General features: G+C 60.3%; 55 non-coding genes and 43 pseudogenes across 55 annotated transcripts; all 98 read left to right on the top strand.

The window, feature by feature from the left end:
- The first annotated feature begins 2503 nt into the window (after positions 1-2503).
- Positions 2504-2622, top strand: LOC137558537 (5S ribosomal RNA; annotated as a pseudogene).
- Positions 2623-2705: 83 nt separating this feature from the next.
- LOC137558951 (5S ribosomal RNA) lies at positions 2706-2824 on the top strand (annotated as a pseudogene).
- Positions 2825-2907: 83 nt separating this feature from the next.
- Positions 2908-3026, top strand: LOC137548750 (5S ribosomal RNA). The gene has a single exon (XR_011026741.1). It is a non-coding gene; the product is annotated as a 5S ribosomal RNA (ribosomal RNA).
- An 83-nt stretch (positions 3027-3109) lies between these two features.
- LOC137558949 (5S ribosomal RNA) lies at positions 3110-3228 on the top strand (annotated as a pseudogene).
- Positions 3229-3311: 83 nt separating this feature from the next.
- On the top strand, positions 3312-3430 carry LOC137547672 (5S ribosomal RNA; annotated as a pseudogene).
- Positions 3431-3513: 83 nt separating this feature from the next.
- Positions 3514-3632, top strand: LOC137557764 (5S ribosomal RNA; annotated as a pseudogene).
- Positions 3633-3715: 83 nt separating this feature from the next.
- LOC137548738 (5S ribosomal RNA) lies at positions 3716-3834 on the top strand. Its single transcript, XR_011026739.1, has one exon. It is a non-coding gene; the product is annotated as a 5S ribosomal RNA (ribosomal RNA).
- Positions 3835-3917: 83 nt separating this feature from the next.
- On the top strand, positions 3918-4036 carry LOC137557740 (5S ribosomal RNA; annotated as a pseudogene).
- Positions 4037-4119: 83 nt separating this feature from the next.
- On the top strand, positions 4120-4238 carry LOC137558233 (5S ribosomal RNA; annotated as a pseudogene).
- Positions 4239-4321: 83 nt separating this feature from the next.
- On the top strand, positions 4322-4440 carry LOC137555400 (5S ribosomal RNA). Its single transcript, XR_011028086.1, has one exon. It is a non-coding gene; the product is annotated as a 5S ribosomal RNA (ribosomal RNA).
- Positions 4441-4523: 83 nt separating this feature from the next.
- On the top strand, positions 4524-4642 carry LOC137558232 (5S ribosomal RNA; annotated as a pseudogene).
- Positions 4643-4725: 83 nt separating this feature from the next.
- Positions 4726-4844, top strand: LOC137555399 (5S ribosomal RNA). Its single transcript, XR_011028085.1, has one exon. It is a non-coding gene; the product is annotated as a 5S ribosomal RNA (ribosomal RNA).
- An 83-nt stretch (positions 4845-4927) lies between these two features.
- LOC137548726 (5S ribosomal RNA) lies at positions 4928-5046 on the top strand. Its single transcript, XR_011026738.1, has one exon. It is a non-coding gene; the product is annotated as a 5S ribosomal RNA (ribosomal RNA).
- An 83-nt stretch (positions 5047-5129) lies between these two features.
- LOC137555398 (5S ribosomal RNA) lies at positions 5130-5248 on the top strand. The gene has a single exon (XR_011028084.1). It is a non-coding gene; the product is annotated as a 5S ribosomal RNA (ribosomal RNA).
- Positions 5249-5331: 83 nt separating this feature from the next.
- On the top strand, positions 5332-5450 carry LOC137548474 (5S ribosomal RNA; annotated as a pseudogene).
- Positions 5451-5533: 83 nt separating this feature from the next.
- On the top strand, positions 5534-5652 carry LOC137551580 (5S ribosomal RNA; annotated as a pseudogene).
- An 83-nt stretch (positions 5653-5735) lies between these two features.
- LOC137555397 (5S ribosomal RNA) lies at positions 5736-5854 on the top strand. The gene has a single exon (XR_011028083.1). It is a non-coding gene; the product is annotated as a 5S ribosomal RNA (ribosomal RNA).
- An 83-nt stretch (positions 5855-5937) lies between these two features.
- LOC137555396 (5S ribosomal RNA) lies at positions 5938-6056 on the top strand. The gene has a single exon (XR_011028082.1). It is a non-coding gene; the product is annotated as a 5S ribosomal RNA (ribosomal RNA).
- Positions 6057-6139: 83 nt separating this feature from the next.
- On the top strand, positions 6140-6258 carry LOC137551304 (5S ribosomal RNA). Its single transcript, XR_011027010.1, has one exon. It is a non-coding gene; the product is annotated as a 5S ribosomal RNA (ribosomal RNA).
- Positions 6259-6341: 83 nt separating this feature from the next.
- LOC137558664 (5S ribosomal RNA) lies at positions 6342-6460 on the top strand (annotated as a pseudogene).
- Positions 6461-6543: 83 nt separating this feature from the next.
- Positions 6544-6662, top strand: LOC137549742 (5S ribosomal RNA; annotated as a pseudogene).
- An 83-nt stretch (positions 6663-6745) lies between these two features.
- On the top strand, positions 6746-6864 carry LOC137548714 (5S ribosomal RNA). Its single transcript, XR_011026737.1, has one exon. It is a non-coding gene; the product is annotated as a 5S ribosomal RNA (ribosomal RNA).
- An 83-nt stretch (positions 6865-6947) lies between these two features.
- On the top strand, positions 6948-7066 carry LOC137555393 (5S ribosomal RNA). The gene has a single exon (XR_011028080.1). It is a non-coding gene; the product is annotated as a 5S ribosomal RNA (ribosomal RNA).
- An 83-nt stretch (positions 7067-7149) lies between these two features.
- On the top strand, positions 7150-7268 carry LOC137548702 (5S ribosomal RNA). Its single transcript, XR_011026736.1, has one exon. It is a non-coding gene; the product is annotated as a 5S ribosomal RNA (ribosomal RNA).
- An 83-nt stretch (positions 7269-7351) lies between these two features.
- Positions 7352-7470, top strand: LOC137558948 (5S ribosomal RNA; annotated as a pseudogene).
- Positions 7471-7553: 83 nt separating this feature from the next.
- Positions 7554-7672, top strand: LOC137548691 (5S ribosomal RNA). The gene has a single exon (XR_011026735.1). It is a non-coding gene; the product is annotated as a 5S ribosomal RNA (ribosomal RNA).
- An 83-nt stretch (positions 7673-7755) lies between these two features.
- On the top strand, positions 7756-7874 carry LOC137558947 (5S ribosomal RNA; annotated as a pseudogene).
- An 83-nt stretch (positions 7875-7957) lies between these two features.
- Positions 7958-8076, top strand: LOC137547671 (5S ribosomal RNA; annotated as a pseudogene).
- An 83-nt stretch (positions 8077-8159) lies between these two features.
- On the top strand, positions 8160-8278 carry LOC137557763 (5S ribosomal RNA; annotated as a pseudogene).
- Positions 8279-8361: 83 nt separating this feature from the next.
- On the top strand, positions 8362-8480 carry LOC137548680 (5S ribosomal RNA). The gene has a single exon (XR_011026734.1). It is a non-coding gene; the product is annotated as a 5S ribosomal RNA (ribosomal RNA).
- An 83-nt stretch (positions 8481-8563) lies between these two features.
- On the top strand, positions 8564-8682 carry LOC137557738 (5S ribosomal RNA; annotated as a pseudogene).
- Positions 8683-8765: 83 nt separating this feature from the next.
- On the top strand, positions 8766-8884 carry LOC137558231 (5S ribosomal RNA; annotated as a pseudogene).
- An 83-nt stretch (positions 8885-8967) lies between these two features.
- Positions 8968-9086, top strand: LOC137555392 (5S ribosomal RNA). The gene has a single exon (XR_011028079.1). It is a non-coding gene; the product is annotated as a 5S ribosomal RNA (ribosomal RNA).
- Positions 9087-9169: 83 nt separating this feature from the next.
- LOC137558230 (5S ribosomal RNA) lies at positions 9170-9288 on the top strand (annotated as a pseudogene).
- An 83-nt stretch (positions 9289-9371) lies between these two features.
- Positions 9372-9490, top strand: LOC137555391 (5S ribosomal RNA). Its single transcript, XR_011028078.1, has one exon. It is a non-coding gene; the product is annotated as a 5S ribosomal RNA (ribosomal RNA).
- Positions 9491-9573: 83 nt separating this feature from the next.
- On the top strand, positions 9574-9692 carry LOC137548668 (5S ribosomal RNA). Its single transcript, XR_011026732.1, has one exon. It is a non-coding gene; the product is annotated as a 5S ribosomal RNA (ribosomal RNA).
- An 83-nt stretch (positions 9693-9775) lies between these two features.
- LOC137555390 (5S ribosomal RNA) lies at positions 9776-9894 on the top strand. The gene has a single exon (XR_011028077.1). It is a non-coding gene; the product is annotated as a 5S ribosomal RNA (ribosomal RNA).
- An 83-nt stretch (positions 9895-9977) lies between these two features.
- On the top strand, positions 9978-10096 carry LOC137559443 (5S ribosomal RNA; annotated as a pseudogene).
- Positions 10097-10179: 83 nt separating this feature from the next.
- LOC137548473 (5S ribosomal RNA) lies at positions 10180-10298 on the top strand (annotated as a pseudogene).
- An 83-nt stretch (positions 10299-10381) lies between these two features.
- LOC137551579 (5S ribosomal RNA) lies at positions 10382-10500 on the top strand (annotated as a pseudogene).
- An 83-nt stretch (positions 10501-10583) lies between these two features.
- On the top strand, positions 10584-10702 carry LOC137555389 (5S ribosomal RNA). Its single transcript, XR_011028076.1, has one exon. It is a non-coding gene; the product is annotated as a 5S ribosomal RNA (ribosomal RNA).
- Positions 10703-10785: 83 nt separating this feature from the next.
- Positions 10786-10904, top strand: LOC137555387 (5S ribosomal RNA). The gene has a single exon (XR_011028074.1). It is a non-coding gene; the product is annotated as a 5S ribosomal RNA (ribosomal RNA).
- Positions 10905-10987: 83 nt separating this feature from the next.
- Positions 10988-11106, top strand: LOC137551186 (5S ribosomal RNA). Its single transcript, XR_011026999.1, has one exon. It is a non-coding gene; the product is annotated as a 5S ribosomal RNA (ribosomal RNA).
- An 83-nt stretch (positions 11107-11189) lies between these two features.
- Positions 11190-11308, top strand: LOC137558663 (5S ribosomal RNA; annotated as a pseudogene).
- Positions 11309-11391: 83 nt separating this feature from the next.
- Positions 11392-11510, top strand: LOC137549741 (5S ribosomal RNA; annotated as a pseudogene).
- An 83-nt stretch (positions 11511-11593) lies between these two features.
- Positions 11594-11712, top strand: LOC137548656 (5S ribosomal RNA). Its single transcript, XR_011026730.1, has one exon. It is a non-coding gene; the product is annotated as a 5S ribosomal RNA (ribosomal RNA).
- Positions 11713-11795: 83 nt separating this feature from the next.
- On the top strand, positions 11796-11914 carry LOC137555386 (5S ribosomal RNA). The gene has a single exon (XR_011028073.1). It is a non-coding gene; the product is annotated as a 5S ribosomal RNA (ribosomal RNA).
- An 83-nt stretch (positions 11915-11997) lies between these two features.
- On the top strand, positions 11998-12116 carry LOC137548644 (5S ribosomal RNA). The gene has a single exon (XR_011026729.1). It is a non-coding gene; the product is annotated as a 5S ribosomal RNA (ribosomal RNA).
- An 83-nt stretch (positions 12117-12199) lies between these two features.
- On the top strand, positions 12200-12318 carry LOC137555385 (5S ribosomal RNA). The gene has a single exon (XR_011028072.1). It is a non-coding gene; the product is annotated as a 5S ribosomal RNA (ribosomal RNA).
- An 83-nt stretch (positions 12319-12401) lies between these two features.
- On the top strand, positions 12402-12520 carry LOC137549003 (5S ribosomal RNA; annotated as a pseudogene).
- Positions 12521-12603: 83 nt separating this feature from the next.
- LOC137551577 (5S ribosomal RNA) lies at positions 12604-12722 on the top strand (annotated as a pseudogene).
- Positions 12723-12805: 83 nt separating this feature from the next.
- Positions 12806-12924, top strand: LOC137548632 (5S ribosomal RNA). Its single transcript, XR_011026727.1, has one exon. It is a non-coding gene; the product is annotated as a 5S ribosomal RNA (ribosomal RNA).
- Positions 12925-13007: 83 nt separating this feature from the next.
- On the top strand, positions 13008-13126 carry LOC137555383 (5S ribosomal RNA). Its single transcript, XR_011028071.1, has one exon. It is a non-coding gene; the product is annotated as a 5S ribosomal RNA (ribosomal RNA).
- Positions 13127-13209: 83 nt separating this feature from the next.
- LOC137551070 (5S ribosomal RNA) lies at positions 13210-13328 on the top strand. The gene has a single exon (XR_011026987.1). It is a non-coding gene; the product is annotated as a 5S ribosomal RNA (ribosomal RNA).
- Positions 13329-13411: 83 nt separating this feature from the next.
- Positions 13412-13530, top strand: LOC137549740 (5S ribosomal RNA; annotated as a pseudogene).
- Positions 13531-13613: 83 nt separating this feature from the next.
- LOC137549739 (5S ribosomal RNA) lies at positions 13614-13732 on the top strand (annotated as a pseudogene).
- An 83-nt stretch (positions 13733-13815) lies between these two features.
- On the top strand, positions 13816-13934 carry LOC137548619 (5S ribosomal RNA). The gene has a single exon (XR_011026724.1). It is a non-coding gene; the product is annotated as a 5S ribosomal RNA (ribosomal RNA).
- An 83-nt stretch (positions 13935-14017) lies between these two features.
- On the top strand, positions 14018-14136 carry LOC137555382 (5S ribosomal RNA). Its single transcript, XR_011028070.1, has one exon. It is a non-coding gene; the product is annotated as a 5S ribosomal RNA (ribosomal RNA).
- An 83-nt stretch (positions 14137-14219) lies between these two features.
- On the top strand, positions 14220-14338 carry LOC137548606 (5S ribosomal RNA). Its single transcript, XR_011026723.1, has one exon. It is a non-coding gene; the product is annotated as a 5S ribosomal RNA (ribosomal RNA).
- An 83-nt stretch (positions 14339-14421) lies between these two features.
- Positions 14422-14540, top strand: LOC137555381 (5S ribosomal RNA). Its single transcript, XR_011028069.1, has one exon. It is a non-coding gene; the product is annotated as a 5S ribosomal RNA (ribosomal RNA).
- An 83-nt stretch (positions 14541-14623) lies between these two features.
- LOC137556652 (5S ribosomal RNA) lies at positions 14624-14742 on the top strand. The gene has a single exon (XR_011029293.1). It is a non-coding gene; the product is annotated as a 5S ribosomal RNA (ribosomal RNA).
- An 83-nt stretch (positions 14743-14825) lies between these two features.
- On the top strand, positions 14826-14944 carry LOC137548472 (5S ribosomal RNA; annotated as a pseudogene).
- Positions 14945-15027: 83 nt separating this feature from the next.
- On the top strand, positions 15028-15146 carry LOC137551576 (5S ribosomal RNA; annotated as a pseudogene).
- Positions 15147-15229: 83 nt separating this feature from the next.
- LOC137548595 (5S ribosomal RNA) lies at positions 15230-15348 on the top strand. Its single transcript, XR_011026722.1, has one exon. It is a non-coding gene; the product is annotated as a 5S ribosomal RNA (ribosomal RNA).
- An 83-nt stretch (positions 15349-15431) lies between these two features.
- LOC137555380 (5S ribosomal RNA) lies at positions 15432-15550 on the top strand. Its single transcript, XR_011028068.1, has one exon. It is a non-coding gene; the product is annotated as a 5S ribosomal RNA (ribosomal RNA).
- Positions 15551-15633: 83 nt separating this feature from the next.
- On the top strand, positions 15634-15752 carry LOC137550953 (5S ribosomal RNA). Its single transcript, XR_011026975.1, has one exon. It is a non-coding gene; the product is annotated as a 5S ribosomal RNA (ribosomal RNA).
- An 83-nt stretch (positions 15753-15835) lies between these two features.
- LOC137558662 (5S ribosomal RNA) lies at positions 15836-15954 on the top strand (annotated as a pseudogene).
- Positions 15955-16037: 83 nt separating this feature from the next.
- LOC137549738 (5S ribosomal RNA) lies at positions 16038-16156 on the top strand (annotated as a pseudogene).
- Positions 16157-16239: 83 nt separating this feature from the next.
- LOC137548584 (5S ribosomal RNA) lies at positions 16240-16358 on the top strand. Its single transcript, XR_011026721.1, has one exon. It is a non-coding gene; the product is annotated as a 5S ribosomal RNA (ribosomal RNA).
- Positions 16359-16441: 83 nt separating this feature from the next.
- On the top strand, positions 16442-16560 carry LOC137555379 (5S ribosomal RNA). Its single transcript, XR_011028067.1, has one exon. It is a non-coding gene; the product is annotated as a 5S ribosomal RNA (ribosomal RNA).
- An 83-nt stretch (positions 16561-16643) lies between these two features.
- Positions 16644-16762, top strand: LOC137548573 (5S ribosomal RNA). The gene has a single exon (XR_011026720.1). It is a non-coding gene; the product is annotated as a 5S ribosomal RNA (ribosomal RNA).
- Positions 16763-16845: 83 nt separating this feature from the next.
- Positions 16846-16964, top strand: LOC137555378 (5S ribosomal RNA). The gene has a single exon (XR_011028066.1). It is a non-coding gene; the product is annotated as a 5S ribosomal RNA (ribosomal RNA).
- An 83-nt stretch (positions 16965-17047) lies between these two features.
- Positions 17048-17166, top strand: LOC137556651 (5S ribosomal RNA). The gene has a single exon (XR_011029292.1). It is a non-coding gene; the product is annotated as a 5S ribosomal RNA (ribosomal RNA).
- Positions 17167-17249: 83 nt separating this feature from the next.
- LOC137549002 (5S ribosomal RNA) lies at positions 17250-17368 on the top strand (annotated as a pseudogene).
- Positions 17369-17451: 83 nt separating this feature from the next.
- LOC137551574 (5S ribosomal RNA) lies at positions 17452-17570 on the top strand (annotated as a pseudogene).
- Positions 17571-17653: 83 nt separating this feature from the next.
- On the top strand, positions 17654-17772 carry LOC137548562 (5S ribosomal RNA). Its single transcript, XR_011026719.1, has one exon. It is a non-coding gene; the product is annotated as a 5S ribosomal RNA (ribosomal RNA).
- An 83-nt stretch (positions 17773-17855) lies between these two features.
- LOC137555377 (5S ribosomal RNA) lies at positions 17856-17974 on the top strand. The gene has a single exon (XR_011028065.1). It is a non-coding gene; the product is annotated as a 5S ribosomal RNA (ribosomal RNA).
- An 83-nt stretch (positions 17975-18057) lies between these two features.
- LOC137550840 (5S ribosomal RNA) lies at positions 18058-18176 on the top strand. The gene has a single exon (XR_011026964.1). It is a non-coding gene; the product is annotated as a 5S ribosomal RNA (ribosomal RNA).
- An 83-nt stretch (positions 18177-18259) lies between these two features.
- LOC137549737 (5S ribosomal RNA) lies at positions 18260-18378 on the top strand (annotated as a pseudogene).
- An 83-nt stretch (positions 18379-18461) lies between these two features.
- LOC137549736 (5S ribosomal RNA) lies at positions 18462-18580 on the top strand (annotated as a pseudogene).
- Positions 18581-18663: 83 nt separating this feature from the next.
- Positions 18664-18782, top strand: LOC137548550 (5S ribosomal RNA). The gene has a single exon (XR_011026717.1). It is a non-coding gene; the product is annotated as a 5S ribosomal RNA (ribosomal RNA).
- An 83-nt stretch (positions 18783-18865) lies between these two features.
- Positions 18866-18984, top strand: LOC137555375 (5S ribosomal RNA). Its single transcript, XR_011028063.1, has one exon. It is a non-coding gene; the product is annotated as a 5S ribosomal RNA (ribosomal RNA).
- An 83-nt stretch (positions 18985-19067) lies between these two features.
- Positions 19068-19186, top strand: LOC137556650 (5S ribosomal RNA). The gene has a single exon (XR_011029291.1). It is a non-coding gene; the product is annotated as a 5S ribosomal RNA (ribosomal RNA).
- Positions 19187-19269: 83 nt separating this feature from the next.
- On the top strand, positions 19270-19388 carry LOC137549001 (5S ribosomal RNA; annotated as a pseudogene).
- An 83-nt stretch (positions 19389-19471) lies between these two features.
- LOC137551573 (5S ribosomal RNA) lies at positions 19472-19590 on the top strand (annotated as a pseudogene).
- Positions 19591-19673: 83 nt separating this feature from the next.
- LOC137548538 (5S ribosomal RNA) lies at positions 19674-19792 on the top strand. Its single transcript, XR_011026716.1, has one exon. It is a non-coding gene; the product is annotated as a 5S ribosomal RNA (ribosomal RNA).
- An 83-nt stretch (positions 19793-19875) lies between these two features.
- LOC137550724 (5S ribosomal RNA) lies at positions 19876-19994 on the top strand. The gene has a single exon (XR_011026953.1). It is a non-coding gene; the product is annotated as a 5S ribosomal RNA (ribosomal RNA).
- Positions 19995-20077: 83 nt separating this feature from the next.
- On the top strand, positions 20078-20196 carry LOC137558661 (5S ribosomal RNA; annotated as a pseudogene).
- Positions 20197-20279: 83 nt separating this feature from the next.
- On the top strand, positions 20280-20398 carry LOC137549734 (5S ribosomal RNA; annotated as a pseudogene).
- An 83-nt stretch (positions 20399-20481) lies between these two features.
- LOC137548527 (5S ribosomal RNA) lies at positions 20482-20600 on the top strand. The gene has a single exon (XR_011026715.1). It is a non-coding gene; the product is annotated as a 5S ribosomal RNA (ribosomal RNA).
- An 83-nt stretch (positions 20601-20683) lies between these two features.
- LOC137555374 (5S ribosomal RNA) lies at positions 20684-20802 on the top strand. The gene has a single exon (XR_011028062.1). It is a non-coding gene; the product is annotated as a 5S ribosomal RNA (ribosomal RNA).
- An 83-nt stretch (positions 20803-20885) lies between these two features.
- On the top strand, positions 20886-21004 carry LOC137557686 (5S ribosomal RNA; annotated as a pseudogene).
- An 83-nt stretch (positions 21005-21087) lies between these two features.
- On the top strand, positions 21088-21206 carry LOC137548516 (5S ribosomal RNA). Its single transcript, XR_011026714.1, has one exon. It is a non-coding gene; the product is annotated as a 5S ribosomal RNA (ribosomal RNA).
- An 83-nt stretch (positions 21207-21289) lies between these two features.
- Positions 21290-21408, top strand: LOC137555373 (5S ribosomal RNA). Its single transcript, XR_011028061.1, has one exon. It is a non-coding gene; the product is annotated as a 5S ribosomal RNA (ribosomal RNA).
- An 83-nt stretch (positions 21409-21491) lies between these two features.
- LOC137547670 (5S ribosomal RNA) lies at positions 21492-21610 on the top strand (annotated as a pseudogene).
- Positions 21611-21693: 83 nt separating this feature from the next.
- On the top strand, positions 21694-21812 carry LOC137557762 (5S ribosomal RNA; annotated as a pseudogene).
- An 83-nt stretch (positions 21813-21895) lies between these two features.
- On the top strand, positions 21896-22014 carry LOC137548504 (5S ribosomal RNA). Its single transcript, XR_011026712.1, has one exon. It is a non-coding gene; the product is annotated as a 5S ribosomal RNA (ribosomal RNA).
- Positions 22015-22097: 83 nt separating this feature from the next.
- LOC137555372 (5S ribosomal RNA) lies at positions 22098-22216 on the top strand. Its single transcript, XR_011028060.1, has one exon. It is a non-coding gene; the product is annotated as a 5S ribosomal RNA (ribosomal RNA).
- Positions 22217-22350: the final 134 nt, after the last annotated feature.

Genomic DNA, 22350 nt, shown 5'->3' with positions numbered 1-22350 from the left:
CCTGGAACTATATTAGAGAATAACACAGATGATATACAGTATTCCTAGTCTGGGGTGTGAGGGCCGTGATCTCAACACCCTGGAACTATGCTAGAGAATAACACAGATGATAAACAGTAACTGGCTAAGGATGGATTCCCAGGTCCTCCTGGTTCCACCACACTGAAAGATCTGACTAAGGTCTGAGTGCTAACACATAAGCAACGCCAGACAACCAGCAACTGAACAGCAGGAGATATATATAGTAAAGCGCTCCCCAGCGCCGCCCAGCTCCCATCAACCAATCACTGACTGAGCAGGAATCAGCTGACCGCCCTGATCAGCTGATCTTCCTCCTATTGGTATAAAGAGCTTGTCTTGCAGCACGCGCGCGCATAGCTCTCCATCTGTGTGCACTACTAGGTCCAGACAACCCAGACACATGTTGCTGCGGGGAAACCGCCGCACTGGATGCGGAATCCGCCGCCTTACCGTCAGTACATGCGGTGGCCCCCTCACCATTCTTCCCATGTGCACTATTAGTTCCAGATAACCCAGACGCATGCTGACGCGGACAAACCGCCGCATCAGACGTGGAATCAGCCACCTTACTGTCAGAACACGCGGCGGCTTTTCCGCTATTCATCACATAGCCATTGTGATTAAATGCACAATAGACGTAGTCGATAACAGGCTTGGGTCATACACGATAAATCAGATGGCAGTAATACAAAAGGGCTAGATAATTTCATAGTCAAGAGGCAGGCAAAGGTCAGAACACAAAACAATATACAATTATACAATACTGACTGACTAGAGTACATATATATCGTGCTGATGCACAATATATGAAATGTAGCTCTCAAATAACTCACTAGCTAAAGCACAAGTAACAGACAACAGACAGACGGAATGCTTAGCCAAACTAGTTGCTGCTGAGCGACAGCAACATACACACTGAGATAGGCAAGACTAACAGGTAGGAGCATAACTAATGGTAACCGCTGCTTTAGTTCGTCCTCAAGAACAAGGCAAGAAGGAATACTAGTAGTCACCAGCATGGTGCTGGCAGAATACAACTTTTAGAATCAGAAGGACTTTACTGACCCCTGCAGGTCAGCAAACCTCCAGCAGGCATGAAAATACAGAGCAAGGCATTATACAGTTTTCAGTAACAACTTTCACAGCATGGACCCAACAACAACTCAGAGAGCTGACCGCTGTGTCAAACAGGGTCTGAAATGGGAGGCAGACTTTTATGTCGGCATCAGCCAATGGATGCAGGCATGCAAATTCCCACACAGCTGAATGGTAATTATGCAATCCTGAGCCAGCTTGCTCACAAGCTGCCAGCTGAAAGATTCTCATAACAAATACATGCAATACTATGCAATGACATGCATGTAGGAAATCCAGGGATATCTGGCTGCAGTTCAACTGCAGCAAGCAAAAGGAGGAGTTATGACAGCATCCTGAGCTGCTCTGAACTGCAGAGTGATTGCAAATGACTTTGGCCTCTATTCATAAAACTTTTACTGCATGCTTACTGCTGGAAACAGCTGACTTTCCTGACCATTTAGCAAAGTCTCAATTCATAAATGCTGTTTCCGCATGAAAATCTACAATTCCCCAGCAGAGCGATAGATTTCTGCCTTGTGCGTTGATTTTCTAGATTTATCTAGAAAAAGTAACAAAATGTCCATTCATAAAGATTAGAGGAAGCGGTATGAGGATGGGAAATATCGCTTCCTTGGAAGTAGCGAGAAGTGTGCGGAATACATACCAGTGAATGGGACAGACCTCCCAAGCAGCAGCAGAGAGAGCAGTACACGGAGGTACTCTGTCTGCTTCTGTGTTTTTGCAAGCCTACTGACAGCCTACCGCCAGCCTACAGTGGGAAATCTCTGCACTGCTATCGCATCTGACAAGATTTTTATGAATGACCACCGAGAAGTCTAAAATACAGATGTGGTATTTTCCCTCCACTAATTTTTTTGCCCCATATGTTTTATGAATAGTGGCCAATGAGACTTATTGCGAATGTGAAACTGAATGCAAGCAGATAAGTCAGAATTGCCTGGTTGCAGTCCCACCGAAACCGACAGAACATGCTACAGGAGAGATCCTGACACCCAATTTGTACATTGCTACATGCAGCTTGGTTTACCTGAATATGCTCCTCTTCAACTGCAGGAAGTGCAAATCAATAAATATACTTACAAAAGATTTTGTTTGGGAAAAAAACAACTCTTATTTTGATGTTGTACTTATTCAACTGCTTATTTAACTGCCTTGGATAACTGCCAAGTCACTCGTGAAAGGGTCACTCAGGAAAGGGGCACAGTGCAAGCCCCCAGCACAAGTGCATCCCCCAAATGACTGCACAATATATAAGGCCATACCTCAAATTCACAACTGTCTGCTTAATAAAATAATTAACATCCTTCAGAATGTTCCTTGCTACATTGCCACCAACGCGTGGGAAGCCTCACCTTCAAGGCGCCGGAACGGCGCCTTGGAGGTTGCCTGTGGCCACACTAAGCCGAAAGCGCCTGCTCTCGTCAGATCGCGGAAGCTAAGCGGCTTCAGGCCTGGTTAGTAGCTGCATGGGAGACCGGCTGTGAACCCCAGGTGCTGCAGGCATTGTTTTGGGTTTGAGGCCCAATGGCTATGAGCACGCGTGGGAAGCCTCACCTTCAAGGCGCCGGAACGGCGCCCTGGAGGTTGCCTGCGGCCACACTAAGCCAAAAGCGCCCGCTCTCGTCAGATCGCGGAAGCTAAGCGGCTTCAGGCCTGGTTAGTAGCTGCATGGGAGACCGGCTGTGAACCCCAGGTGCTGCAGGCGTTGTTTTGGGTTTGAGGCCCAATGGCTATGAGCACGCGTGGGAAGCCTCACCTTCAAGGCGCCGGAACGGCGCCTTGGAGGTTGCCTGCGGCCACACTAAGCCGAAAGCGCCCGCTCTCGTCAGATCGCGGAAGCTAAGCGGCTTCAGGCCTGGTTAGTAGCTGCATGGGAGACCGGCTGTGAACCCCAGGTGCTGCAGGCATTGTTTTGGGTTTGAGGCCCAATGGCTATGAGCACGCGTGGGAAGCCTCACCTTCAAGGCGCCGGAACGGCGCCCTGGAGGTTGCCTGCGGCCACACTAAGCCAAAAGCGCCCGCTCTCGTCAGATCGCGGAAGCTAAGCGGCTTCAGGCCTGGTTAGTAGCTGCATGGGAGACCGGCTGTGAACCCCAGGTGCTGCAGGCGTTGTTTTGGGTTTGAGGCCCAATGGCTATGAGCACGCGTGGGAAGCCTCACCTTCAAGGCGCCGGAACGGCGCCTTGGAGGTTGCCTGCGGCCACACTAAGACGAAAGCGCCCGCTCTCGTCAGATCGCGGAAGCTAAGCGGCTTCAGGCCTGGTTAGTAGCTCCATGGGAGACCGGCTGTGAACCCCAGGTGCTGCAGGCGTTGTTTTGGGTTTGAGGCCCAATGGCTATGAGCACGCGTGGGAAGCCTCACCTTCAAGGCGCCGGAACGGCGCCCTGGAGGTTGCCAGCGGCCACACTAAGCCGAAAGCGCCCGCTCTCGTCAGATCGCGGAAGCTAAGCGGCTTCAGGCCTGGTTAGTAGCTGCATGGGAGACCGGCTGTGAACCCCAGGTGCTGCAGGCGTTGTTTTGGGTTTGAGGCCCAATGGCTATGAGCACGCGTGGGAAGCCTCACCTTCAAGGCGCCGGAACGGCGCCTTGGAGGTTGCCTGCGGCCACACTAAGCCGAAAGCGCCCGCTCTCGTCAGATCGCGGAAGCTAAGCGGCTTCAGGCCTGGTTAGTAGCTGCATGGGAGACCGGCTGTGAACCCCAGGTGCTGCAGGCATTGTTTTGGGTTTGAGGCCCAATGGCTATGAGCACGCGTGGGAAGCCTCACCTTCAAGGCGCCGGAACGGCGCCCTGGAGGTTGCCTGCGGCCACACTAAGCCGAAAGCGCCCGCTCTCGTCAGATCGCGGAAGCAAAGCGGCTTCAGGCCTGGTTAGTAGCTGCATGGGAGACCGGCTGTGAACCCCAGGTGCTGCAGGCGTTGTTTTGGGTTTGAGGCCCAATGGCTATGAGCACGCGTGGGAAGCCTCACCTTCAAGGCGCCGGAACGGCGCCTTGGAGGTTGCCTGCGGCCACACTAAGACGAAAGCGCCCGCTCTCGTCAGATCGCGGAAGCTAAGCGGCTTCAGGCCTGGTTAGTAGCTGCATGGGAGACCGGCTGTGAACCCCAGGTGCTGCAGGCATTGTTTTGGGTTTGAGGCCCAATGGCTATGAGCACGCGTGGGAAGCCTCACCTTCAAGGCGCCGGAACGGCGCCCTGGAGGTTGCCTGCGGCCACACTAAGCCGAAAGCGCCCGCTCTCGTCAGATCGCGGAAGCTAAGCGGCTTCAGGCCTGGTTAGTAGCTGCATGGGAGACCGGCTGTGAACCCCAGGTGCTGCAGGCGTTGTTTTGGGTTTGAGGCCCAATGGCTATGAGCACGCGTGGGAAGCCTCACCTTCAAGGCGCCGGAACGGCGCCTTGGAGGTTGCCTGCGGCCACACTAAGACGAAAGCGCCCGCTCTCGTCAGATCGCGGAAGCTAAGCGGCTTCAGGCCTGGTTAGTAGCTGCATGGGAGACCGGCTGTGAACCCCAGGTGCTGCAGGCATTGTTTTGGGTTTGAGGCCCAATGGCTATGAGCACGCGTGGGAAGCCTCACCTTCAAGGCGCCGGAACGGCGCCCTGGAGGTTGCCTGCGGCCACACTAAGCCGAAAGCGCCCGCTCTCGTCAGATCGCGGAAGCTAAGCGGCTTCAGGCCTGGTTAGTAGCTGCATGGGAGACCGGCTGTGAACCCCAGGTGCTGCAGGCGTTGTTTTGGGTTTGAGGCCCAATGGCTATGAGCACGCGTGGGAAGCCTCACCTTCAAGGCGCCGGAACGGCGCCTTGGAGGTTGCCTGCGGCCACACTAAGCCGAAAGCGCCCGCTCTCGTCAGATCGCGGAAGCTAAGCGGCTTCAGGCCTGGTTAGTAGCTGCATGGGAGACCGGCTGTGAACCCCAGGTGCTGCAGGCATTGTTTTGGGTTTGAGGCCCAATGGCTATGAGCACGCGTGGGAAGCCTCACCTTCAAGGCGCCGGAACGGCGCCCTGGAGGTTGCCTGCGGCCACACTAAGCCGAAAGCGCCCGCTCTCGTCAGATCGCGGAAGCTAAGCGGCTTCAGGCCTGGTTAGTAGCTGCATGGGAGACCGGCTGTGAACCCCAGGTGCTGCAGGCGTTGTTTTGGGTTTGAGGCCCAATGGCTATGAGCACGCGTGGGAAGCCTCACCTTCAAGGCGCCGGAACGGCGCCCTGGAGGTTGCCTGCGGCCACACTAAGCCGAAAGCGCCCGCTCTCGTCAGATTGCGGAAGCTAAGCGGCTTCAGGCCTGGTTAGTAGCTGCATGGGAGACTGGCTGTGAACCCCAGGTGCTGCAGGCATTGTTTTGGGTTTGAGGCCCAATGGCTATGAGCACGCGTGGGAAGCCTCACCTTCAAGGCGCCGGAACGGCGCCCTGGAGGTTGCCTGCGGCCACACCAAGCCGAAAGCGCCCGCTCTCGTCAGATCGCGGAAGCTAAGCGGCTTCAGGCCTGGTTAGTAGCTGCATGGGAGACCGGCTGTGATCCCCAGGTGCTGCAGGTGTTGTTTTGGGTTTGAGGCCCAATGGCTATGAGCACGCGTGGGAAGCCTCACCTTCAAGTCGCCGGAACGGCACCTTGGAGGTTGCCTGCGGCCACACTAAGCCGAAAGCGCCCGCTCTCGTCAGATCGCGGAAGCTAAGCGGCTTCAGGCCTGGTTAGTAGCTGCATGGGAGACCGGCTGTGAACCCCAGGTGCTGCAGGCGTTGTTTTGGGTTTGAGGCCCAATGGCTATGAGCACGCGTGGGAAGCCTCACCTTCAAGGCGCCGGAACGGCGCCCTGGAGGTTGCCTGCGGCCACACTAAGCCGAAAGCGCCCGCTCTCGTCAGATCGCGGAAGCTAAGCGGCTTCAGGCCTGGTTAGTAGCTGCATGGGAGACCGGCTGTGAACCCCAGGTGCTGCAGGCGTTGTTTTGGGTTTGAGGCCCAATGGCTATGAGCACGCGTGGGAAGCCTCACCTTCAAGGCGCTGGAACGGCGCCTTGGAGGTTGCCTGCGGCCACACTAAGCCGAAAGCGCCCGCTCTCGTCAGATCGCGGAAGCTAAGCGGCTTCAGGCCTGGTTAGTAGCAGCATGGGAGACCGGCTGTGAACCCCAGGTGCTGCAGGCATTGTTTTGGGTTTGAGGCCCAATGGCTATGAGCACGCGTGGGAAGCCTCACCTTCAAGGCGCCGGAACGGCGCCCTGGAGGTTGCCTGCGGCCACACTAAGCCGAAAGCGCCCGCTCTCGTCAGATCGTGGAAGCTAAGCGGCTTCAGGCCTGGTTAGTAGCTGCATGGGAGACCGGCTGTGAACCCCAGGTGCTGCAGGCGTTGTTTTGGGTTTGAGGCCCAATGGCTATGAGCACGCGTGGGAAGCCTCACCTTCAAGGCGCCGGAACGGCGCCCTGGAGGTTGCCTGCGGCCACACTAAGCCGAAAGCGCCCGCTCTCGTCAGATCGTGGAAGCTAAGCGGCTTCAGGCCTGGTTAGTCGCTGCATGGGAGACCGGCTGTGAACCCCAGGTGCTGCAGGCGTTGTTTTGGGTTTGAGGCCCAATGGCTATGAGCACGCGTGGGAAGCCTCACCTTCAAGGCGCCGGAACGGCGCCTTGGAGGTTGCCTGCGGCCACACTAAGCCGAAAGCGCCCGCTCTCGTCAGATCGCGGAAGCTAAGCGGCTTCAGGCCTGGTTAGTAGCTGCATGGGAGACCGGCTGTGAACCCCAGGTGCTGCAGGCATTGTTTTGGGTTTGAGGCCCAATGGCTATGAGCACGCGTGGGAAGCCTCACCTTCAAGGCGCCGGAACGGCGCCCTGGAGGTTGCCTGCGGCCACACTAAGCCGAAAGCGCCCGCTCTCGTCAGATCGCGGAAGCTAAGCGGCTTCAGGCCTGGTTAGTAGCTGCATGGGAGACCGGCTGTGAACCCCAGGTGCTGCAGGCGTTGTTTTGGGTTTGAGGCCCAATGGCTATGAGCACGCGTGGGAAGCCTCACCTTCAAGGCGCCGGAACGGCGCCTTGGAGGTTGCCTGCGGCCACACTAAGCCGAAAGCGCCCGCTCTCGTCAGATCGCGGAAGCTAAGCGGCTTCAGGCCTGGTTAGTAGCTGCATGGGAGACCGGCTGTGAACCCCAGGTGCTGCAGGCATTGTTTTGGGTTTGAGGCCCAATGGCTATGAGCACGCGTGGGAAGCCTCACCTTCAAGGCGCCGGAACGGCGCCCTGGAGGTTGCCTGCGGCCACACTAAGCCAAAAGCGCCCGCTCTCGTCAGATCGCGGAAGCTAAGCGGCTTCAGGCCTGGTTAGTAGCTGCATGGGAGACCGGCTGTGAACCCCAGGTGCTGCAGGCGTTGTTTTGGGTTTGAGGCCCAATGGCTATGAGCACGCGTGGGAAGCCTCACCTTCAAGGCGCCGGAACGGCGCCTTTGAGGTTGCCTGCGGCCACACTAAGCCGAAAGCGCCCGCTCTCGTCAGATCGCGGAAGCTAAGCGGCTTCAGGCCTGGTTAGTAGCTGCATGGGAGACCGGCTGTGAACCCCAGGTGCTGCAGGCATTGTTTTGGGTTTGAGGCCCAATGGCTATGAGCACGCGTGGGAAGCCTCACCTTCAAGGCGCCGGAACGGCGCCCTGGAGGTTGCCTGCGGCCACACTAAGCCAAAAGCGCCCGCTCTCGTCAGATCGCGGAAGCTAAGCGGCTTCAGGCCTGGTTAGTAGCTGCATGGGAGACCGGCTGTGAACCCCAGGTGCTGCAGGCGTTGTTTTGGGTTTGAGGCCCAATGGCTATGAGCACGCGTGGGAAGCCTCACCTTCAAGGCGCCGGAACGGCGCCTTGGAGGTTGCCTGCGGCCACACTAAGACGAAAGCGCCCGCTCTCGTCAGATCGCGGAAGCTAAGCGGCTTCAGGCCTGGTTAGTAGCTCCATGGGAGACCGGCTGTGAACCCCAGGTGCTGCAGGCGTTGTTTTGGGTTTGAGGCCCAATGGCTATGAGCACGCGTGGGAAGCCTCACCTTCAAGGCGCCGGAACGGCGCCCTGGAGGTTGCCAGCGGCCACACTAAGCCGAAAGCGCCCGCTCTCGTCAGATCGCGGAAGCTAAGCGGCTTCAGGCCTGGTTAGTAGCTGCATGGGAGACCGGCTGTGAACCCCAGGTGCTGCAGGCGTTGTTTTGGGTTTGAGGCCCAATGGCTATGAGCACGCGTGGGAAGCCTCACCTTCAAGGCGCCGGAACGGCGCCTTGGAGGTTGCCTGCGGCCACACTAAGCCGAAAGCGCCCGCTCTCGTCAGATCGCGGAAGCTAAGCGGCTTCAGGCCTGGTTAGTAGCTGCATGGGAGACCGGCTGTGAACCCCAGGTGCTGCAGGCATTGTTTTGGGTTTGAGGCCCAATGGCTATGAGCACGCGTGGGAAGCCTCACCTTCAAGGCGCCGGAACGGCGCCCTGGAGGTTGCCTGCGGCCACACTAAGCCGAAAGCGCCCGCTCTCGTCAGATCGCGGAAGCAAAGCGGCTTCAGGCCTGGTTAGTAGCTGCATGGGAGACCGGCTGTGAACCCCAGGTGCTGCAGGCGTTGTTTTGGGTTTGAGGCCCAATGGCTATGAGCACGCGTGGGAAGCCTCACCTTCAAGGCGCCGGAACGGCGCCTTGGAGGTTGCCTGCGGCCACACTAAGACGAAAGCGCCCGCTCTCGTCAGATCGCGGAAGCTAAGCGGCTTCAGGCCTGGTTAGTAGCTGCATGGGAGACCGGCTGTGAACCCCAGGTGCTGCAGGCATTGTTTTGGGTTTGAGGCCCAATGGCTATGAGCACGCGTGGGAAGCCTCACCTTCAAGGCGCCGGAACGGCGCCCTGGAGGTTGCCTGCGGCCACACTAAGCCGAAAGCGCCCGCTCTCGTCAGATCGCGGAAGCTAAGCGGCTTCAGGCCTGGTTAGTAGCTGCATGGGAGACCGGCTGTGAACCCCAGGTGCTGCAGGCGTTGTTTTGGGTTTGAGGCCCAATGGCTATGAGCACGCGTGGGAAGCCTCACCTTCAAGGCGCCGGAACGGCGCCTTGGAGGTTGCCTGCGGCCACACTAAGACGAAAGCGCCCGCTCTCGTCAGATCGCGGAAGCTAAGCGGCTTCAGGCCTGGTTAGTAGCTGCATGGGAGACCGGCTGTGAACCCCAGGTGCTGCAGGCATTGTTTTGGGTTTGAGGCCCAATGGCTATGAGCACGCGTGGGAAGCCTCACCTTCAAGGCGCCGGAACGGCGCCCTGGAGGTTGCCTGCGGCCACACTAAGCCGAAAGCGCCCGCTCTCGTCAGATCGCGGAAGCTAAGCGGCTTCAGGCCTGGTTAGTAGCTGCATGGGAGACCGGCTGTGAACCCCAGGTGCTGCAGGCGTTGTTTTGGGTTTGAGGCCCAATGGCTATGAGCACGCGTGGGAAGCCTCACCTTCAAGGCGCCGGAACGGCGCCTTGGAGGTTGCCTGCGGCCACACTAAGCCGAAAGCGCCCGCTCTCGTCAGATCGCGGAAGCTAAGCGGCTTCAGGCCTGGTTAGTAGCTGCATGGGAGACCGGCTGTGAACCCCAGGTGCTGCAGGCATTGTTTTGGGTTTGAGGCCCAATGGCTATGAGCACGCGTGGGAAGCCTCACCTTCAAGGCGCCGGAACGGCGCCCTGGAGGTTGCCTGCGGCCACACTAAGCCGAAAGCGCCCGCTCTCGTCAGATCGCGGAAGCTAAGCGGCTTCAGGCCTGGTTAGTAGCTGCATGGGAGACCGGCTGTGAACCCCAGGTGCTGCAGGCGTTGTTTTGGGTTTGAGGCCCAATGGCTATGAGCACGCGTGGGAAGCCTCACCTTCAAGGCGCCGGAACGGCGCCCTGGAGGTTGCCTGCGGCCACACTAAGACGAAAGCGCCCGCTCTCGTCAGATCGCGGAAGCTAAGCGGCTTCAGGCCTGGTTAGTAGCTGCATGGGAGACCGGCTGTTAACCCCAGGTGCTGCAGGCGTTGTTTTGGGTTTGAGGCCCAATGGCTATGAGCACGCGTGGGAAGCCTCACCTTCAAGGCGCCGGAACGGCGCCCTGGAGGTTGCCTGCGGCCACACTAAGCCGAAAGCGCCCGCTCTCGTCAGATTGCGGAAGCTAAGCGGCTTCAGGCCTGGTTAGTAGCTGCATGGGAGACTGGCTGTGAACCCCAGGTGCTGCAGGCATTGTTTTGGGTTTGAGGCCCAATGGCTATGAGCACGCGTGGGAAGCCTCACCTTCAAGGCGCCGGAACGGCGCCCTGGAGGTTGCCTGCGGCCACACCAAGCCGAAAGCGCCCGCTCTCGTCAGATCGCGGAAGCTAAGCGGCTTCAGGCCTGGTTAGTAGCTGCATGGGAGACCGGCTGTGATCCCCAGGTGCTGCAGGTGTTGTTTTGGGTTTGAGGCCCAATGGCTATGAGCACGCGTGGGAAGCCTCACCTTCAAGTCGCCGGAACGGCACCTTGGAGGTTGCCTGCGGCCACACTAAGCCGAAAGCGCCCGCTCTCGTCAGATCGCGGAAGCTAAGCGGCTTCAGGCCTGGTTAGTAGCTGCATGGGAGACCGGCTGTGAACCCCAGGTGCTGCAGGCGTTGTTTTGGGTTTGAGGCCCAATGGCTATGAGCACGCGTGGGAAGCCTCACCTTCAAGGCGCCGGAACGGCGCCCTGGAGGTTGCCTGCGGCCACACTAAGCCGAAAGCGCCCGCTCTCGTCAGATCGCGGAAGCTAAGCGGCTTCAGGCCTGGTTAGTAGCTGCATGGGAGACCGGCTGTGAACCCCAGGTGCTGCAGGCGTTGTTTTGGGTTTGAGGCCCAATGGCTATGAGCACGCGTGGGAAGCCTCACCTTCAAGGCGCTGGAACGGCGCCTTGGAGGTTGCCTGCGGCCACACTAAGCCGAAAGCGCCCGCTCTCGTCAGATCGCGGAAGCTAAGCGGCTTCAGGCCTGGTTAGTAGCAGCATGGGAGACCGGCTGTGAACCCCAGGTGCTGCAGGCATTGTTTTGGGTTTGAGGCCCAATGGCTATGAGCACGCGTGGGAAGCCTCACCTTCAAGGCGCCGGAACGGCGCCCTGGAGGTTGCCTGCGGCCACACTAAGCCGAAAGCGCCCGCTCTCGTCAGATCGTGGAAGCTAAGCGGCTTCAGGCCTGGTTAGTAGCTGCATGGGAGACCGGCTGTGAACCCCAGGTGCTGCAGGCGTTGTTTTGGGTTTGAGGCCCAATGGCTATGAGCACGCGTGGGAAGCCTCACCTTCAAGGCGCCGGAACGGCGCCCTGGAGGTTGCCTGCGGCCACACTAAGCCGAAAGCGCCCGCTCTCGTCAGATCGTGGAAGCTAAGCGGCTTCAGGCCTGGTTAGTCGCTGCATGGGAGACCGGCTGTGAACCCCAGGTGCTGCAGGCGTTGTTTTGGGTTTGAGGCCCAATGGCTATGAGCACGCGTGGGAAGCCTCACCTTCAAGGCGCCGGAACGGCGCCTTGGAGGTTGCCTGCGGCCACACTAAGCCGAAAGCGCCCGCTCTCGTCAGATCGCGGAAGCTAAGCGGCTTCAGGCCTGGTTAGTAGCTGCATGGGAGACCGGCTGTGAACCCCAGGTGCTGCAGGCATTGTTTTGGGTTTGAGGCCCAATGGCTATGAGCACGCGTGGGAAGCCTCACCTTCAAGGCGCCGGAACGGCGCCCTGGAGGTTGCCTGCGGCCACACTAAGCCGAAAGCGCCCGCTCTCGTCAGATCGCGGAAGCTAAGCGGCTTCAGGCCTGGTTAGTAGCTGCATGGGAGACCGGCTGTGAACCCCAGGTGCTGCAGGCGTTGTTTTGGGTTTGAGGCCCAATGGCTATGAGCACGCGTGGGAAGCCTCACCTTCAAGGCGCCGGAACGGCGCCTTGGAGGTTGCCTGCGGCCACACTAAGCCGAAAGCGCCCGCTCTCGTCAGATCGCGGAAGCTAAGCGGCTTCAGGCCTGGTTAGTAGCTGCATGGGAGACCGGCTGTGAACCCCAGGTGCTGCAGGCATTGTTTTGGGTTTGAGGCCCAATGGCTATGAGCACGCGTGGGAAGCCTCACCTTCAAGGCGCCGGAACGGCGCCCTGGAGGTTGCCTGCGGCCACACTAAGCCGAAAGCGCCCGCTCTCGTCAGATCGCGGAAGCTAAGCGGCTTCAGGCCTGGTTAGTAGCTGCATGGGAGACCGGCTGTGAACCCCAGGTGCTGCAGGCGTTGTTTTGGGTTTGAGGCCCAATGGCTATGAGCACGCGTGGGAAGCCTCACCTTCAAGGCGCCGGAACGGCGCCCTGGAGGTTGCCTGCGGCCACACTAAGCCGAAAGCGCCCGCTCTCGTCAGATTGCGGAAGCTAAGCGGCTTCAGGCCTGGTTAGTAGCTGCATGGGAGACTGGCTGTGAACCCCAGGTGCTGCAGGCGTTGTTTTGGGTTTGAGGCCCAATGGCTATGAGCACGCGTGGGAAGCCTCACCTTCAAGGCGCCGGAACGGCGCCCTGGAGGTTGCCTGCGGCCACACCAAGCCGAAAGCGCCCGCTCTCGTCAGATCGCGGAAGCTAAGCGGCTTCAGGCCTGGTTAGTAGCTGCATGGGAGACCGGCTGTGATCCCCAGGTGCTGCAGGTGTTGTTTTGGGTTTGAGGCCCAATGGCTATGAGCACGCGTGGGAAGCCTCACCTTCAAGTCGCCGGAACGGCACCTTGGAGGTTGCCTGCGGCCACACTAAGCCGAAAGCGCCCGCTCTCGTCAGATCGCGGAAGCTAAGCGGCTTCAGGCCTGGTTAGTAGCTGCATGGGAGACCGGCTGTGAACCCCAGGTGCTGCAGGCATTGTTTTGGGTTTGAGGCCCAATGGCTATGAGCACGCGTGGGAAGCCTCACCTTCAAGGCGCCGGAACGGCGCCCTGGAGGTTGCCTGCGGCCACACTAAGCCGAAAGCGCCCGCTCTCGTCAGATCGCGGAAGCTAAGCGGCTTCAGGCCTGGTTAGTAGCTGCATGGGAGACCGGCTGTGAACCCCAGGTGCTGCAGGCGTTGTTTTGGGTTTGAGGCCCAATGGCTATGAGCACGCGTGGGAAGCCTCACCTTCAAGGCGCCGGAACGGCGCCTTGGAGGTTGCCTGCGGCCACACTAAGCCGAAAGCGCCCGCTCTCGTCAGATCGCGGAAGCTAAGCGGCTTCAGGCCTGGTTAGTAGCAGCATGGGAGACCGGCTGTGAACCCCAGGTGCTGCAGGCATTGTTTTGGGTTTGAGGCCCAATGGCTATGAGCACGCGTGGGAAGCCTCACCTTCAAGGCGCCGGAACGGCGCCCTGGAGGTTGCCTGCGGCCACACTAAGCCGAAAGCGCCCGCTCTCGTCAGATCGTGGAAGCTAAGCGGCTTCAGGCCTGGTTAGTCGCTGCATGGGAGACCGGCTGTGAACCCCAGGTGCTGCAGGCGTTGTTTTGGGTTTGAGGCCCAATGGCTATGAGCACGCGTGGGAAGCCTCACCTTCAAGGCGCCGGAACGGCGCCCTGGAGGTTGCCTGCGGCCACACTAAGCCGAAAGCGCCCGCTCTCGTCAGATCGTGGAAGCTAAGCGGCTTCAGGCCTGGTTAGTCGCTGCATGGGAGACCGGCTGTGAACCCCAGGTGCTGCAGGCGTTGTTTTGGGTTTGAGGCCCAATGGCTATGAGCACGCGTGGGAAGCCTCACCTTCAAGGCGCCGGAACGGCGCCTTGGAGGTTGCCTGCGGCCACACTAAGCCGAAAGCGCCCGCTCTCGTCAGATCGCGGAAGCTAAGCGGCTTCAGGCCTGGTTAGTAGCTGCATGGGAGACCGGCTGTGAACCCCAGGTGCTGCAGGCATTGTTTTGGGTTTGAGGCCCAATGGCTATGAGCACGCGTGGGAAGCCTCACCTTCAAGGCGCCGGAACGGCGCCCTGGAGGTTGCCTGCGGCCACACTAAGCCGAAAGCGCCCGCTCTCGTCAGATCGCGGAAGCTAAGCGGCTTCAGGCCTGGTTAGTAGCTGCATGGGAGACCGGCTGTGAACCCCAGGTGCTGCAGGCGTTGTTTTGGGTTTGAGGCCCAATGGCTATGAGCACGCGTGGGAAGCCTCACCTTCAAGGCGCCGGAACGGCGCCTTGGAGGTTGCCTGCGGCCACACTAAGCCGAAAGCGCCCGCTCTCGTCAGATCGCGGAAGCTAAGCGGCTTCAGGCCTGGTTAGTAGCTGCATGGGAGACCGGCTGTGAACCCCAGGTGCTGCAGGCATTGTTTTGGGTTTGAGGCCCAATGGCTATGAGCACGCGTGGGAAGCCTCACCTTCAAGGCGCCGGAACGGCGCCCTGGAGGTTGCCTGCGGCCACACTAAGCCGAAAGCGCCCGCTCTCGTCAGATCGCGGAAGCTAAGCGGCTTCAGGCCTGGTTAGTAGCTGCATGGGAGACCGGCTGTGAACCCCAGGTGCTGCAGGCGTTGTTTTGGGTTTGAGGCCCAATGGCTATGAGCACGCGTGGGAAGCCTCACCTTCAAGGCGCCGGAACGGCGCCCTGGAGGTTGCCTGCGGCCACACTAAGCCGAAAGCGCCCGCTCTCGTCAGATCGCGGAAGCTAAGCGGCTTCAGGCCTGGTTAGTAGCTGCATGGGAGACCGGCTGTTAACCCCAGGTGCTGCAGGCGTTGTTTTGGGTTTGAGGCCCAATGGCTATGAGCACGCGTGGGAAGCCTCACCTTCAAGGCGCCGGAACGGCGCCCTGGAGGTTGCCTGCGGCCACACTAAGCCGAAAGCGCCCGCTCTCGTCAGATTGCGGAAGCTAAGCGGCTTCAGGCCTGGTTAGTAGCTGCATGGGAGACTGGCTGTGAACCCCAGGTGCTGCAGGCATTGTTTTGGGTTTGAGGCCCAATGGCTATGAGCACGCGTGGGAAGCCTCACCTTCAAGGCGCCGGAACGGCGCCCTGGAGGTTGCCTGCGGCCACACCAAGCCGAAAGCGCCCGCTCTCGTCAGATCGCGGAAGCTAAGCGGCTTCAGGCCTGGTTAGTAGCTGCATGGGAGACCGGCTGTGATCCCCAGGTGCTGCAGGTGTTGTTTTGGGTTTGAGGCCCAATGGCTATGAGCACGCGTGGGAAGCCTCACCTTCAAGTCGCCGGAACGGCACCTTGGAGGTTGCCTGCGGCCACACTAAGCCGAAAGCGCCCGCTCTCGTCAGATCGCGGAAGCTAAGCGGCTTCAGGCCTGGTTAGTAGCTGCATGGGAGACCGGCTGTGAACCCCAGGTGCTGCAGGCATTGTTTTGGGTTTGAGGCCCAATGGCTATGAGCACGCGTGGGAAGCCTCACCTTCAAGGCGCCGGAACGGCGCCCTGGAGGTTGCCTGCGGCCACACTAAGCCGAAAGCGCCCGCTCTCGTCAGATCGCGGAAGCTAAGCGGCTTCAGGCCTGGTTAGTAGCTGCATGGGAGACCGGCTGTGAACCCCAGGTGCTGCAGGCGTTGTTTTGGGTTTGAGGCCCAATGGCTATGAGCACGCGTGGGAAGCCTCACCTTCAAGGCGCTGGAACGGCGCCTTGGAGGTTGCCTGCGGCCACACTAAGCCGAAAGCGCCCGCTCTCGTCAGATCGCGGAAGCTAAGCGGCTTCAGGCCTGGTTAGTAGCAGCATGGGAGACCGGCTGTGAACCCCAGGTGCTGCAGGCATTGTTTTGGGTTTGAGGCCCAATGGCTATGAGCACGCGTGGGAAGCCTCACCTTCAAGGCGCCGGAACGGCGCCCTGGAGGTTGCCTGCGGCCACACTAAGCCGAAAGCGCCCGCTCTCGTCAGATCGTGGAAGCTAAGCGGCTTCAGGCCTGGTTAGTAGCTGCATGGGAGACCGGCTGTGAACCCCAGGTGCTGCAGGCGTTGTTTTGGGTTTGAGGCCCAATGGCTATGAGCACGCGTGGGAAGCCTCACCTTCAAGGCGCCGGAACGGCGCCCTGGAGGTTGCCTGCGGCCACACTAAGCCGAAAGCGCCCGCTCTCGTCAGATCGTGGAAGCTAAGCGGCTTCAGGCCTGGTTAGTCGCTGCATGGGAGACCGGCTGTGAACCCCAGGTGCTGCAGGCGTTGTTTTGGGTTTGAGGCCCAATGGCTATGAGCACGCGTGGGAAGCCTCACCTTCAAGGCGCCGGAACGGCGCCTTGGAGGTTGCCTGCGGCCACACTAAGCCGAAAGCGCCCGCTCTCGTCAGATCGCGGAAGCTAAGCGGCTTCAGGCCTGGTTAGTAGCTGCATGGGAGACCGGCTGTGAACCCCAGGTGCTGCAGGCATTGTTTTGGGTTTGAGGCCCAATGGCTATGAGCACGCGTGGGAAGCCTCACCTTCAAGGCGCCGGAACGGCGCCCTGGAGGTTGCCTGCGGCCACACTAAGCCGAAAGCGCCCGCTCTCGTCAGATCGCGGAAGCTAAGCGGCTTCAGGCCTGGTTAGTAGCTGCATGGGAGACCGGCTGTGAACCCCAGGTGCTGCAGGCGTTGTTTTGGGTTTGAGGCCCAATGGCTATGAGCACGCGTGGGAAGCCTCACCTTCAAGGCGCCGGAACGGCGCCTTGGAGGTTGCCTGCGGCCACACTAAGCCGAAAGCGCCCGCTCTCGTCAGATCGCGGAAGCTAAGCGGCTTCAGGCCTGGTTAGTAGCTGCATGGGAGACCGGCTGTGAACCCCAGGTGCTGCAGGCATTGTTTTGGGTTTGAGGCCCAATGGCTATGAGCACGCGTGGGAAGCCTCACCTTCAAGGCGCCGGAACGGCGCCCTGGAGGTTGCCTGCGGCCACACTAAGCCGAAAGCGCCCGCTCTCGTCAGATCGCGGAAGCTAAGCGGCTTCAGGCCTGGTTAGTAGCTGCATGGGAGACCGGCTGTGAACCCCAGGTGCTGCAGGCGTTGTTTTGGGTTTGAGGCCCAATGGCTATGAGCACGCGTGGGAAGCCTCACCTTCAAGGCGCCGGAACGGCGCCTTGGAGGTTGCCTGCGGCCACACTAAGCCGAAAGCGCCCGCTCTCGTCAGATCGCGGAAGCTAAGCGGCTTCAGGCCTGGTTAGTAGCTGCATGGGAGACCGGCTGTTAACCCCAGGTGCTGCAGGCGTTGTTTTGGGTTTGAGGCCCAATGGCTATGAGCACGCGTGGGAAGCCTCACCTTCAAGGCGCCGGAACGGCGCCCTGGAGGTTGCCTGCGGCCACACTAAGCCGAAAGCGCCCGCTCTCGTCAGATTGCGGAAGCTAAGCGGCTTCAGGCCTGGTTAGTAGCTGCATGGGAGACTGGCTGTGAACCCCAGGTGCTGCAGGCGTTGTTTTGGGTTTGAGGCCCAATGGCTATGAGCACGCGTGGGAAGCCTCACCTTCAAGGCGCCGGAACGGCGCCCTGGAGGTTGCCTGCGGCCACACCAAGCCGAAAGCGCCCGCTCTCGTCAGATCGCGGAAGCTAAGCGGCTTCAGGCCTGGTTAGTAGCTGCATGGGAGACCGGCTGTGATCCCCAGGTGCTGCAGGTGTTGTTTTGGGTTTGAGGCCCAATGGCTATGAGCACGCGTGGGAAGCCTCACCTTCAAGTCGCCGGAACGGCACCTTGGAGGTTGCCTGCGGCCACACTAAGCCGAAAGCGCCCGCTCTCGTCAGATCGCGGAAGCTAAGCGGCTTCAGGCCTGGTTAGTAGCTGCATGGGAGACCGGCTGTGAACCCCAGGTGCTGCAGGCATTGTTTTGGGTTTGAGGCCCAATGGCTATGAGCACGCGTGGGAAGCCTCACCTTCAAGGCGCCGGAACGGCGCCCTGGAGGTTGCCTGCGGCCACACTAAGCCGAAAGCGCCCGCTCTCGTCAGATCGCGGAAGCTAAGCGGCTTCAGGCCTGGTTAGTAGCTGCATGGGAGACCGGCTGTGAACCCCAGGTGCTGCAGGCGTTGTTTTGGGTTTGAGGCCCAATGGCTATGAGCACGCGTGGGAAGCCTCACCTTCAAGGCGCCGGAACGGCGCCTTGGAGGTTGCCTGCGGCCACACTAAGCCGAAAGCGCCCGCTCTCGTCAGATCGCGGAAGCTAAGCGGCTTCAGGCCTGGTTAGTAGCAGCATGGGAGACCGGCTGTGAACCCCAGGTGCTGCAGGCATTGTTTTGGGTTTGAGGCCCAATGGCTATGAGCACGCGTGGGAAGCCTCACCTTCAAGGCGCCGGAACGGCGCCCTGGAGGTTGCCTGCGGCCACACTAAGCCGAAAGCGCCCGCTCTCGTCAGATCGTGGAAGCTAAGCGGCTTCAGGCCTGGTTAGTCGCTGCATGGGAGACCGGCTGTGAACCCCAGGTGCTGCAGGCGTTGTTTTGGGTTTGAGGCCCAATGGCTATGAGCACGCGTGGGAAGCCTCACCTTCAAGGCGCCGGAACGGCGCCCTGGAGGTTGCCTGCGGCCACACTAAGCCGAAAGCGCCCGCTCTCGTCAGATCGTGGAAGCTAAGCGGCTTCAGGCCTGGTTAGTCGCTGCATGGGAGACCGGCTGTGAACCCCAGGTGCTGCAGGCGTTGTTTTGGGTTTGAGGCCCAATGGCTATGAGCACGCGTGGGAAGCCTCACCTTCAAGGCGCCGGAACGGCGCCTTGGAGGTTGCCTGCGGCCACACTAAGCCGAAAGCGCCCGCTCTCGTCAGATCGCGGAAGCTAAGCGGCTTCAGGCCTGGTTAGTAGCTGCATGGGAGACCGGCTGTGAACCCCAGGTGCTGCAGGCATTGTTTTGGGTTTGAGGCCCAATGGCTATGAGCACGCGTGGGAAGCCTCACCTTCAAGGCGCCGGAACGGCGCCCTGGAGGTTGCCTGCGGCCACACTAAGCCGAAAGCGCCCGCTCTCGTCAGATCGCGGAAGCTAAGCGGCTTCAGGCCTGGTTAGTAGCTGCATGGGAGACCGGCTGTGAACCCCAGGTGCTGCAGGCGTTGTTTTGGGTTTGAGGCCCAATGGCTATGAGCACGCGTGGGAAGCCTCACCTTCAAGGCGCCGGAACGGCGCCTTGGAGGTTGCCTGCGGCCACACTAAGCCGAAAGCGCCCGCTCTCGTCAGATCGCGGAAGCTAAGCGGCTTCAGGCCTGGTTAGTAGCTGCATGGGAGACCGGCTGTTAACCCCAGGTGCTGCAGGCGTTGTTTTGGGTTTGAGGCCCAATGGCTATGAGCACGCGTGGGAAGCCTCACCTTCAAGGCGCCGGAACGGCGCCCTGGAGGTTGCCTGCGGCCACACTAAGCCGAAAGCGCCCGCTCTCGTCAGATTGCGGAAGCTAAGCGGCTTCAGGCCTGGTTAGTAGCTGCATGGGAGACTGGCTGTGAACCCCAGGTGCTGCAGGCGTTGTTTTGGGTTTGAGGCCCAATGGCTATGAGCACGCGTGGGAAGCCTCACCTTCAAGGCGCCGGAACGGCGCCCTGGAGGTTGCCTGCGGCCACACCAAGCCGAAAGCGCCCGCTCTCGTCAGATCGCGGAAGCTAAGCGGCTTCAGGCCTGGTTAGTAGCTGCATGGGAGACCGGCTGTGATCCCCAGGTGCTGCAGGTGTTGTTTTGGGTTTGAGGCCCAATGGCTATGAGCACGCGTGGGAAGCCTCACCTTCAAGTCGCCGGAACGGCACCTTGGAGGTTGCCTGCGGCCACACTAAGCCGAAAGCGCCCGCTCTCGTCAGATCGCGGAAGCTAAGCGGCTTCAGGCCTGGTTAGTAGCTGCATGGGAGACCGGCTGTGAACCCCAGGTGCTGCAGGCATTGTTTTGGGTTTGAGGCCCAATGGCTATGAGCACGCGTGGGAAGCCTCACCTTCAAGGCGCCGGAACGGCGCCCTGGAGGTTGCCTGCGGCCACACTAAGCCGAAAGCGCCCGCTCTCGTCAGATCGCGGAAGCTAAGCGGCTTCAGGCCTGGTTAGTAGCAGCATGGGAGACCGGCTGTGAACCCCAGGTGCTGCAGGCATTGTTTTGGGTTTGAGGCCCAATGGCTATGAGCACGCGTGGGAAGCCTCACCTTCAAGGCGCCGGAACGGCGCCCTGGAGGTTGCCTGCGGCCACACTAAGCCGAAAGCGCCCGCTCTCGTCAGATCGTGGAAGCTAAGCGGCTTCAGGCCTGGTTAGTAGCTGCATGGGAGACCGGCTGTGAACCCCAGGTGCTGCAGGCGTTGTTTTGGGTTTGAGGCCCAATGGCTATGAGCACGCGTGGGAAGCCTCACCTTCAAGGCGCCGGAACGGCGCCCTGGAGGTTGCCTGCGGCCACACTAAGCCGAAAGCGCCCGCTCTCGTCAGATCGTGGAAGCTAAGCGGCTTCAGGCCTGGTTAGTCGCTGCATGGGAGACCGGCTGTGAACCCCAGGTGCTGCAGGCGTTGTTTTGGGTTTGAGGCCCAATGGCTATGAGCACGCGTGGGAAGCCTCACCTTCAAGGCGCCGGAACGGCGCCTTGGAGGTTGCCTGCGGCCACACTAAGCCGAAAGCGCCCGCTCTCGTCAGATCGCGGAAGCTAAGCGGCTTCAGGCCTGGTTAGTAGCTGCATGGGAGACCGGCTGTGAACCCCAGGTGCTGCAGGCATTGTTTTGGGTTTGAGGCCCAATGGCTATGAGCACGCGTGGGAAGCCTCACCTTCAAGGCGCCGGAACGGCGCCCTGGAGGTTGCCTGCGGCCACACTAAGCCGAAAGCGCCCGCTCTCGTCAGATCGCGGAAGCTAAGCGGCTTCAGGCCTGGTTAGTAGCTGCATGGGAGACCGGCTGTGAACCCCAGGTGCTGCAGGCGTTGTTTTGGGTTTGAGGCCCAATGGCTATGAGCACGCGTGGGAAGCCTCACCTTCAAGGCGCCGGAACGGTGCCTTGGAGGTTGCCTGCGGCCACACTAAGCCGAAAGCGCCCGCTCTCGTCAGATCGCGGAAGCTAAGCGGCTTCAGGCCTGGTTAGTAGCTGCATGGGAGACTGGCTGTGAACCCCAGGTGCTGCAGGCATTGTTTTGGGTTTGAGGCCCAATGGCTATGAGCACGCGTGGGAAGCCTCACCTTCAAGGCGCCGGAACGGCGCCCTGGAGGTTGCCTGCGGCCACACTAAGCCGAAAGCGCCCGCTCTCGTCAGATCGCGGAAGCTAAGCGGCTTCAGGCCTGGTTAGTAGCTGCATGGGAGACCGGCTGTGAACCCCAGGTGCTGCAGGCATTGTTTTGGGTTTGAGGCCCAATGGCTATGAGCACGCGTGGGAAGCCTCACCTTCAAGGCGCCGGAACGGCGCCCTGGAGGTTGCCTGCGGCCACACTAAGCCGAAAGCGCCCGCTCTCGTCAGATCGCGGAAGCTAAGCGGCTTCAGGCCTGGTTAGTAGCTGCATGGGAGACCGGCTGTGAACCCCAGGTGCTGCAGGCGTTGTTTTGGGTTTGAGGCCCAATGGCTATGAGCACGCGTGGGAAGCCTCACCTTCAAGGCGCCGGAACGGCGCCTTGGAGGTTGCCTGCGGCCACACTAAGACGAAAGCGCCCGCTCTCGTCAGATCGCGGAAGCTAAGCGGCTTCAGGCCTGGTTAGTAGCTCCATGGGAGACCGGCTGTGAACCCCAGGTGCTGCAGGCGTTGTTTTGGGTTTGAGGCCCAATGGCTATGAGCACGCGTGGGAAGCCTCACCTTCAAGGCGCCGGAACGGCGCCCTGGAGGTTGCCAGCGGCCACACTAAGCCGAAAGCGCCCGCTCTCGTCAGATCGCGGAAGCTAAGCGGCTTCAGGCCTGGTTAGTAGCTGCATGGGAGACCGGCTGTGAACCCCAGGTGCTGCAGGCGTTGTTTTGGGTTTGAGGCCCAATGGCTATGAGCACGCGTGGGAAGCCTCACCTTCAAGGCGCCGGAACGGCGCCTTGGAGGTTGCCTGCGGCCACACTAAGCCGAAAGCGCCCGCTCTCGTCAGATCGCGGAAGCTAAGCGGCTTCAGGCCTGGTTAGTAGCTGCATGGGAGACCGGCTGTGAACCCCAGGTGCTGCAGGCATTGTTTTGGGTTTGAGGCCCAATGGCTATGAGCACGCGTGGGAAGCCTCACCTTCAAGGCGCCGGAACGGCGCCCTGGAGGTTGCCTGCGGCCACACTAAGCCGAAAGCGCCCGCTCTCGTCAGATCGCGGAAGCTAAGCGGCTTCAGGCCTGGTTAGTAGCTGCATGGGAGACCGGCTGTGAACCCCAGGTGCTGCAGGCGTTGTTTTGGGTTTGAGGCCCAATGGCTATGAGCACGCGTGGGAAGCCTCACCTTCAAGGCGCCGGAACGGCGCCTTGGAGGTTGCCTGCGGCCACACTAAGACGAAAGCGTCAGATCGCGGAAGCTAAGCGGCT

This window comes from Hyperolius riggenbachi, chromosome 2, assembly GCF_040937935.1.
Source record: "Hyperolius riggenbachi isolate aHypRig1 chromosome 2, aHypRig1.pri, whole genome shotgun sequence".
NCBI classification, from domain to species: domain Eukaryota; kingdom Metazoa; phylum Chordata; class Amphibia; order Anura; family Hyperoliidae; genus Hyperolius; species Hyperolius riggenbachi.
The sequence above is the reverse complement of the archived record's forward strand: the minus strand, read 5'-3'. Positions and strand labels throughout refer to the sequence as shown.